Raw genomic sequence first — 8,921 nt, forward strand, 5'->3', positions numbered from 1 at the left:
AGGAAAGAGTGCATCCTTATGGAGGGGAAAACAAACTAGCATTTGATCCCTTTTTTTTTGAAAGCAACTGGAAAAAAAAGAGGATATTAGTTTCAGAAGACGCACTGGAAACTGGTTTGCTTTAAATATTTCCTCATGACTTTGTGTTTCTCTTGTCAGTTGGCCCCTTTTCTCTCCCAGGCCACCGCATTTAGGGTTTGGTAAAGCTAAAATTCTGTTGTTCTGTATTATAGGTTGGAGAATAAAAAGCTAATTGCTCTGTGTGAATAACTTTCTATTCCAATTTTGAATGTATTATTTTGCTTTCCTCTCGACCAAGATTAGCCTATTATGAAAATCACTACCCAGACACCACATATCAGTGACAGAGAGCACAATACCAGGCAGTTTGAGCCTGCCTCTGGGATGTAGCCATTCTAATCCCACCACTTGGCTCTTCCCTCCCAAATGTGATGAAGTTTGTTACAATATTCCATTCCATATAGACCATGATGCCCTATGCTCTAATTCACATACTGAATATCAAAAGGAGATTAAAGGTAGCTGGGATTGTTCCCTCATTATAAAGCATCACTCATTCAAAGAAGTTAAACGCATCAATAGGCAGCTGCTCCCTCAGCACAGTTCAGAGGGATCAACAGCACATGGAGCGCTGCTTTAAGAATTAGAGGCGAGGACAGAGCAGAAGGAGGGCTCAGAAAACACGCATTTAGCTGCAATTAGAATTGCAGCCCATTGTAACATAATCATTGTTTTAGTTCACAAAATTTGCGGTTGGCAGCGATCTCACTCTGCCAGCCATCACTGAGCCTGCTCTGCAAAGACCAAGAGCTGTGCTCAGTATCAGCTCTTGGCAGAAGTGGTCACCATGCAGTCACTCAAAGCAAAGTGATATCTATATTCTCATCTCATTATCATTATTCTTCTCAGCCAGGATCCCCAGTAAGAAGATGGAGCTGGCCAAGTTCTGCAGAAGGCTCTGTGCACAGGATAATAAAGCTGGGAAAGCTACGTGCAAAAGGAGGGCATGACACAAATGTGCCCTGCAGAGGGAAGGCAACTGGTAAGGGATGCAGTGAAGAAACTGAGGAACTGATTCCAGCCATGGAAATCCAGCAGAACATGTGACTCTCTTAAGAGTTTTGGTTGTATATAGTGCTTATTCTATGTTCTGGTTCTTATAAGCTCAGAATATGGCCACTGCTCAAGCCTTTAATCTGCAAATCCCCTGGAGCAAGGATTTACTTTTGTAAGTGTTAGTCAACCTCTTGTAAATCACTGTGTACAGCTAACAACACTATCAATGACTGCAACAAAATAGTGCTAATATGGGTGGCTGAGGCACTGGGAGAGAAAAGTTGCAGGGTGCAGCTGTACAACTGGTGGGGATATAATGAACCATTTGAGGTCAGCTTCACATGTTCAAATTTAAATTAAGACTTGTTTTTCAGTGCTTAGTTAAGAAACAAATTATGTGAGCTGTACACATTAAAGTCACACTCACTGGACATCTTTATGCTGCTCATTTGTGCACAATATGCTCTTCACACAATTTGACTTCTTTCCTGTAAATCTGACTAACCTAAGATGACCCGTACTGCTGTAAAACACTCAAATTTAAATTGGTTCACAAAAGCAAGTTTGGGGGACAGAAAGAGGAGCAGAGAATCTGAAGAGCAGAGAATCTGAACTATTCACTCATTAAAAAGCACTATCCATTTACAGCTGGTATTTTACAGCTGATGTGTTTTGTGTTGCTTTCTCTGCACAAACAAACTGAACAAAGAAATCAACAGTTTTGAACTATGAGCTACATTGAAAGCAGACATGGACAGTTCTGCCCTATGTCAACTCAAAAAACCCCAACCAAACAAAACACCACTAAGAGCTCTTACAAATAGACATCAGAGATTTTCAATATTTAACTGCAATAATCTGAAAGAAGTGCAAAGTATAGTACCCCAAATCTTAAATGTAAGTATACCAGTATTGTAATGTCAGTGAAAACTAGGGACGGTGATTCAAAACATGAGGGTTTTCCACATCTCCCACTACTACAGAATGCAGCTATTTTCCTCGTGAAGTTATGGAGTACTAACTCCATACGACTCTCTCTTTCAACACTAACAACACAGGAAAACTTGTGCTAGAGACACATGAACACTTCAGTTAAAAATTGGATAAAATTATCATAGACTTCTAGGAAGCAAAGATCTGCCTAAAGTCAGCTGTTCTTGCCTAGCACCTCTGCAAATTTGCCTATGAAGGTCTTCAAAAGTTCTTTGATAAAGATTAATTAAGGAAGAAAGAGTCTATGTTTGCAATCTCTTAATTCTCCCAAGCAATGTAAATGTTTGAAAACACTGTGAGATTGGTCTCAGCTCTTTTTCAAACAGAGAGCTATCGCTGCTGAGATCGATGGTGGAACGTGGGCACAGCCAAGGGACAGATTACAGTAAGCACTGGTGTTTCCTGTCCAGCTCATCTGCTGTTAACAACTAAACTGGACACAAGAAAATCTTCCAGCTGCAGCAATATTGCGAAAAAAAACAACTTCTACCAGGGATTCTCACATTGGTGTGGCTGTAATAAAAAGTGTACCAGTGTTAAAGTTATAAGTCTTGATTAATTTAACTACGAAAATTTGCTGGAGGCAGAGGTTTGTAATATAAATTTTTAGCCTGACAGCAATTTCCACTTTACACATTTTGAAAACAAATGTGGCAATGTTTCAGTTAGTGAAGAACAAATAATGTCATGGAAGTCTATCTGTTAAAGGAGTTAGGGAAAGGAAGATTTGCACATTTTAAAGCTGACAAACTCCCATTACTATCAGTGCTGACATGTGCTTGGTTAATTCATGCTTTACCAGAAATTGCCATCAAGTCAGGAAATGTGGAATGACTACAAATGTTTCATAAGCATTGACAGGGGCAAATCATGTTGGATTGACTTGACCAGTTTAAGTAAGAACATTTAGAATGTACTACAGATATCCTTATGAACACACACCTGTGGTTACTTTTGCTCTTTTTTCCATGTGTGTCTTATAATTTTGGCTGTAAATATGTCAGTCCCTGCTTTTCAAACATTCTGGAAGTATAATAATGCATCCCAGCATTACAAGTGACAGTTCTAGGTAGAAAACATGAGGCCACAAAGAGGCAAAGAACCCTGGATATGGGGCAGAAGTTCTGGAAGTGCAAGTGAGTGCAATGCAAAGCACAGATCAGTGTGATTCCAGAAATGCCATGACCCTGAGAGGACCCATGTGTGCACAGTTCCAGGCACACCAATATTCATTTGTCCACAAAATAGGCTCTAATAAATCCTGATCAGCAGTTGTGCCTGCTCTCTATGTAATTAGCATTTGTGTGCTTTTCACTGCCCAGGACTGTCATCTAGAATCCTGTAGATTACTGCTTTCCATTTCCCCTCCAGTATTGTAACTTCTGCCAAACTGCCTTCATGCCAGAGAACATAGTTGTAAAATGATTAAAGAAAAAAATAAATGAACAAACTCATCATGTTTGATTTTAACTGCTTTCCATGTTCATTATGTGATACGTGTTTCTCGCTCAGGCTTTGTGGACTCGCTTACCCCAGGTACAACCCTGCAATCTCCACTGCACAATGGAAAACTGGCTTGCAATTATTGTCATGAAATTGGAAGGATGGTGTGAATTTCCATAACAACTTAATGGATCTCAGTTCTTCATCTGACAAGCAAGTTTGGGCTTATTTCTTAGTAAATTTACTGATTAACTCCCTGGTAATCTGCAATAGATTGGAAGTGCCTGTGTTTTATGCAAACTGAAAACAGAGCCTCTGCAGTCACTCAATCAAATCCATGGAATCCACTGTGGTGCCTTTTATCCAGCCCCTGGGAAAATGCAGGGGTTCGCTGGATGCTGTGCAGCTTAATGCACTCATGCTCTGATGGACCAAGGAAATAAATTAACTGCCTGCCCCTCAATGGAAAATGCTCTGGCCTCTGATTCCTGATAAACACCCTTCTGCTTCTAAGGTTATTTCAACTGAGTAGATATAACTTAAAAAGAGGTGTTCTCCAGGCTGTGTTGAATTAACACCATTTCAGCCACTGCACAGATTAAATGTACCCAGAAACAAACTGGAAACCAATTAGATCTAAGAAGAACAAAGATAATTTGCTTTACCAAGCAGTAAGACAGTAGGATTCTACATTAGCTGAGATTTCAGAGTGGATTTTTAGTATTGCTCCAATGCAGATTACAAATCTACAATTCTAGACATGACAAAGTATGGATAACTGCAGTGGAGACTGCTATCACTAAAGCTAAGGAAACAAAGAAGGCGATGAAGCAAGAGAATATTTCAAATACTGTTTTAAATAAGTATTTATTCTTCAAAAGTTTGCAGAAGTTTTATTGAAAAAATTTCCTGGGAAACTCAGTTTTCATTTGAACAGAACCATTCTGGACAGTAATTTCAATCGTTAAAGTGCAAGTCTTGCTTGGTATAAAAATCCCAATGCAGCCTGAACTGCCAATTTACTGCTGATAGCTCTGTAATATGTGACTTTATAAAGCATTGTCCAAAATTTTTAAAATTAAGCATTTATACTCCTAAATCACTCCTGCCTGAAAAATACTAGGTATTCAGCAATTTTGAAAATCATGCCTTTGCATGTCTAAATATAGATGTTGGATGTTCTTGATGACTAAAGCATCACAGAATCCTTCTCAGCTAGAGAGTAAATATTAATACCACTCTGAGTCCTCGTTCATCCGTCCGCACAGTGCTTGGAGATCTTTGGATGAAAAGAGTTACACATCTATTAAAGGATCTTCTCCAGAACTCAGAATATTGAAGAGCTCTGTAAACCCACTCCTTCTTTAATAGGACTTAGAGCTCTCCAAAGAATCTATGTGCCATTCTCTTTTATACACTGGCAATTGGAATTCTGTCAACCAGAGTTCTTTTGCCTTAACCTCCTCTTTGTTCTATTCTTGTTTTTCTGTGTCACACTTTCCTCTTATCAACGGATGCTGTATCTGCACTAAAGGATGTGCACTTTTAATGAAAATAAAGTTTTAGCTTGCTAGCTATGCCATCTCCACTTCATTAGTTTCTGTACATAGGCTGTTGCTTATTAATTACATGTATCTATTTAAAGATAATAAATGCTAAAAAATAAAATACACGTATGAGGCCTGGAGCCAGTGAGAAGTTGAAATAATAGCAAGAAAATCTTCCAGCAGTGCTCCAGCAAAAGGTAGGTTCTGGATTTTGCTGCTCATTTGATCTGTCCAGAGCATTTTCATTTATCAGAACAGCTGGATTACAGCTCTAGTGCACAATTTTTTTAAATAATGGTGCATTCATTTTAATCCTATTAAATAAACAAAATGAACAAAATGAACCTGCTCTTTGTGAAGGCAAAGGGTTTAGCTTCTTTCTTGGAGGCTTTCTGTACATTGGGATAGCAGGATTGCTGTTTAGTGAAAGAAGGCATGACTCTTTTGAAAGGGTCCAATTAGCAAGTCTGGGGACGCTCAGCTTACAGTGCTGAGTGAAATTGGAGCTGGACTTGTGCAAAACAAGACTCCAGGCCCCTGCTCACTGGAGAGAAAATGTAGTCGACTGAGAAGAAGGAAATAAGAGGAACAAAAAGAAAAAAAGGAAAGTGGATGATAAAACCCATTCTCCCACACGTTTTCATTTACACAGTGTCATAAAAGCCTGCTTAGAGACTTTTATTTACTCTTAAGTCAGACATTGGAGTTTTCCCTGAACATCCAATATTCCTCACTAGAACTAGCAAAACTCTTTTCATAGAGGGACAGAAATATTTCGTGTTGATTTTTATGAAATTCTAATTGTATAAGTATTGGAAATGATGCACAAATTGATGAGTGGTCTGGGAATTTCAAAGCAAACAGAATTATTTTCTTTTTTGCACAAAGGAGAGGGAGAAGAGGAAAATATGCAAGATCAGTAAATATATGAAAACAGTCCAATTAGTGCCAATGGAAAGAAAGGAAATTACATGATAATCAAACCTCAGTATTACAGATCAAAGAAGATCCTAGCAAATTTCATGAAGTTGTTCTAGATTAATCCAAACCAAACTCATGCCAAAGCTTTCAGTTGCAGTATAGACACAGATCCTCACACACAGACATTTTAAATGAAACTGTTCTCCCATTCAGCATTAAACCCCCAAACTTATAAGGATCTGCCAGCCTGTATTTTCTGTTTTGCAGTGGCAAATAATAAACCAGGCCTACATATAACATGGAGTACAGTGACACAGTTAAACCACCAATTTCAATTATAAGCCTGTTCACTGTTGTCGACCCCTCTAACCATCTCAGCAGCGTCTGATATATCCTGAGGTCTCTGAAGAGGCTACGATCAAAACATCGCAAAAAAGCAATCAGAAGATTGTGTGTGAACAAAAAGCAGCCAGGCAACAACAAGCCAAAAATACCAAGCAGAAATGCAGCTGGGGGCTGCCTTGGTGCCTGGGCACAGGGGCACAAAAGGGAGAAAACCTGCTGGGAGCCTTTGGCAAATTATGTCCCCAAGGGATGCTCCCCAGGAGAGCACAAACCCACAGAGCAACCTCCACACCTTTCTGGGACTGTCACACGGAAGGGAGGACAAAAGCCAAGAGCAGCATTGTTCTTAGCACTGGTACTGGCAGCTGTGCAAACACAAGGAGCCATCTGCTGTCATTTCATAAGTGCAGGGGTGATCTGGGACAGCAACGGGCTAAAAATATGATCTTCCTAAGTAAGGGAGGTTGGCTCAGTTTCTAACATTTCTGTCAACAAATCTGTGGGCTAGGTCATACTCTTGAGACATTCCCAACTTAGCTTCTGCATGGAGGTGTGATATCAATGGGTTTTGTGACTGTATTAGTTAAGCCCTCAGGACAATGATTGCATTTCATGGATCTTAGGGGATATGCTCCAACTTGGCTTTGTGTTGGATGCTGAACTCCACAACCACCACTCTAAAACAACACACAAGAAAAAAGAACAAATAGTCTATTTGTGCAGCCTAATCCCCAACAGTGTCCCATCTAAAATTCACACACAGTTTGGGGGATGGGGGGGTTCTGCTTTGCTGGCTTGCATTGTGTCATGGCAAACTGTACTGTATTAAAAACACTGCACACAGTGTTGTAATTCCTACAACAAACACACAGTTATCTCGACCTGACTATTCACTGCCACTTCACCTGCAGAAAACGTTGCCTCCTGAGCAAAACCAGAGCTCAGCAATGCATGGAAAATAAAGATTCGGTTGTTTATAACATATAGCAAGAAGTCACTTATGTATTATTATTTCTTGTCAGTGCTGTCTTGTAGCGATTACAGCAAACACTGGCTATGTATTTGCGAAAACAGACTAAAAAATGAGATACATAATAGAAAATCATGTCATAGAAAGAAAAGAATACAAATTTATAGACCTCAGAAAGCTAAAATTCATGGCCTAATACTGTGACTAGGTACTTCCATGCAGTTTTGCATTTCCAAAGAAAAGAACAAATTGTCTAATTGATCCTCATGAATAATTTACTGTTTGAAATGACACTGTAACCCTTACCTTTCAGTGTATCACTGAACCTTCTGCCTTATTTTAAAACTGTGGATTCTGCAAGAGATGCACATAAGCATTTTTTAATCATTTAATGGAATTTCATTTGGGCAATAGTCGTCTACAATTTAGTGGAAGCTGTTCATCTTATCACAAAGATACTTGTTGATTCCTCCCCATGATGAAGTGTTCTGCTCTCACAAATAAATTAAATGCTTATCTAACTGCCCAGAATATGCTACCTTTGCATATGCATTCTGTCTGGATAAGTATGCTCACGAAAGCCACGAAGTTCTTTATTTTTTTAAAAAGCACTTCCCCAGTAAGATGTTTTGAACTTCTCATTAGTCTCATTGTGACTTATAATGGCAACACATGGAAATCATTGCTACAGTGAATCACTGGCTACATGAACTCTCTACACTAAATCTTAGTCCACAGTTTCAGCAGAATTCAAATAAAGGACAAGACATTTAGACAGAAACACCCAAAATCACAATGGATAGAATAAAGTTAATTATCAGGGATAAAAACTCCCTGTGGTGTTTTTTTTTTCTATCCATCACCCATATACTTTATACTTTCAGATGTCTGATAGATGCAGCCTTAAATGAACAACCAGTTGGATCTGCCATGGCAATTCTTACCTTCTTAAAATGTAGAAGGGTTTTTGCAATATTCTCTGTGAAAGCCCAAATCAACTGGAATCAAGCAGCAGCACAGTAATTATATTTCTGTTTAAAATAAAAGTGCAATAGAATAAATGGCATTAATAATTTAATTTAATCTATTATCTGATTTTAATTTTTATTATTGAACATGACAGTTGTGTGCAACACACTTTATTCACTTTCACTTAGTTGGTACCTAAAATGTAATAACTATGTAACCACCCAAAACTTTTTATATGGCATTCATCACATGTTCTTTAGTGCACTGTATATTTTTTGAGCTCCATGTATATTTTAATAACGCTGAGTGAAAAATTTATAGGAAGCCTTTTTGCATCTTTTCAAGCATGAAACTGCCTTACTACAGATGAAGAACTATTCTGCAAACGTGCATAATGCTAGGACGGCTTCAGAATTACACAGGCATCAGTGCAATGTGCAAACACAAAAGCAAAAAAGGGAAACATTCTACCTCATGTTTATACAATCCACAGATTTCTCCATCAAAATAAAATATTCCTTGATTCTCCTTGATTGTCTCTTTTTGCCTCCTCCCTACACAATGGCACAAACATGATTTCAAACACACATAGTTTCTTGAACTATAAACTTTTCCCACCTGCAAAGTAAATTATAAATTATAGCCCCTGAGGGCTA

At 38.6% G+C, this 8,921-nt stretch overlaps 1 protein-coding gene across 6 annotated transcripts in view; it reads right to left on the reverse strand.

Moving 5' to 3' along the window:
• The window catches only part of CARD11 (caspase recruitment domain family member 11), a 116,577-nt gene that overhangs the window by 88,283 nt on the left and 19,373 nt on the right, over positions 1-8,921 (reverse strand). For all 6 annotated transcript variants that reach the window (XM_064390112.1, XM_064390109.1, XM_064390113.1 and 3 more), the window contains 2 exons: positions 8,241-8,327; positions 7,603-7,650 (listed from right to left, as the gene is read on the reverse strand). The gene's annotated coding sequence lies outside the window, so the exon portion shown is untranslated. The remainder of the gene's footprint in view (positions 1-7,602; positions 7,651-8,240; positions 8,328-8,921) is intronic.

The sequence above is a fragment of the Passer domesticus genome, chromosome 15 (genome assembly GCF_036417665.1).
Source record: "Passer domesticus isolate bPasDom1 chromosome 15, bPasDom1.hap1, whole genome shotgun sequence".
NCBI lineage: Eukaryota > Metazoa > Chordata > Aves > Passeriformes > Passeridae > Passer > Passer domesticus.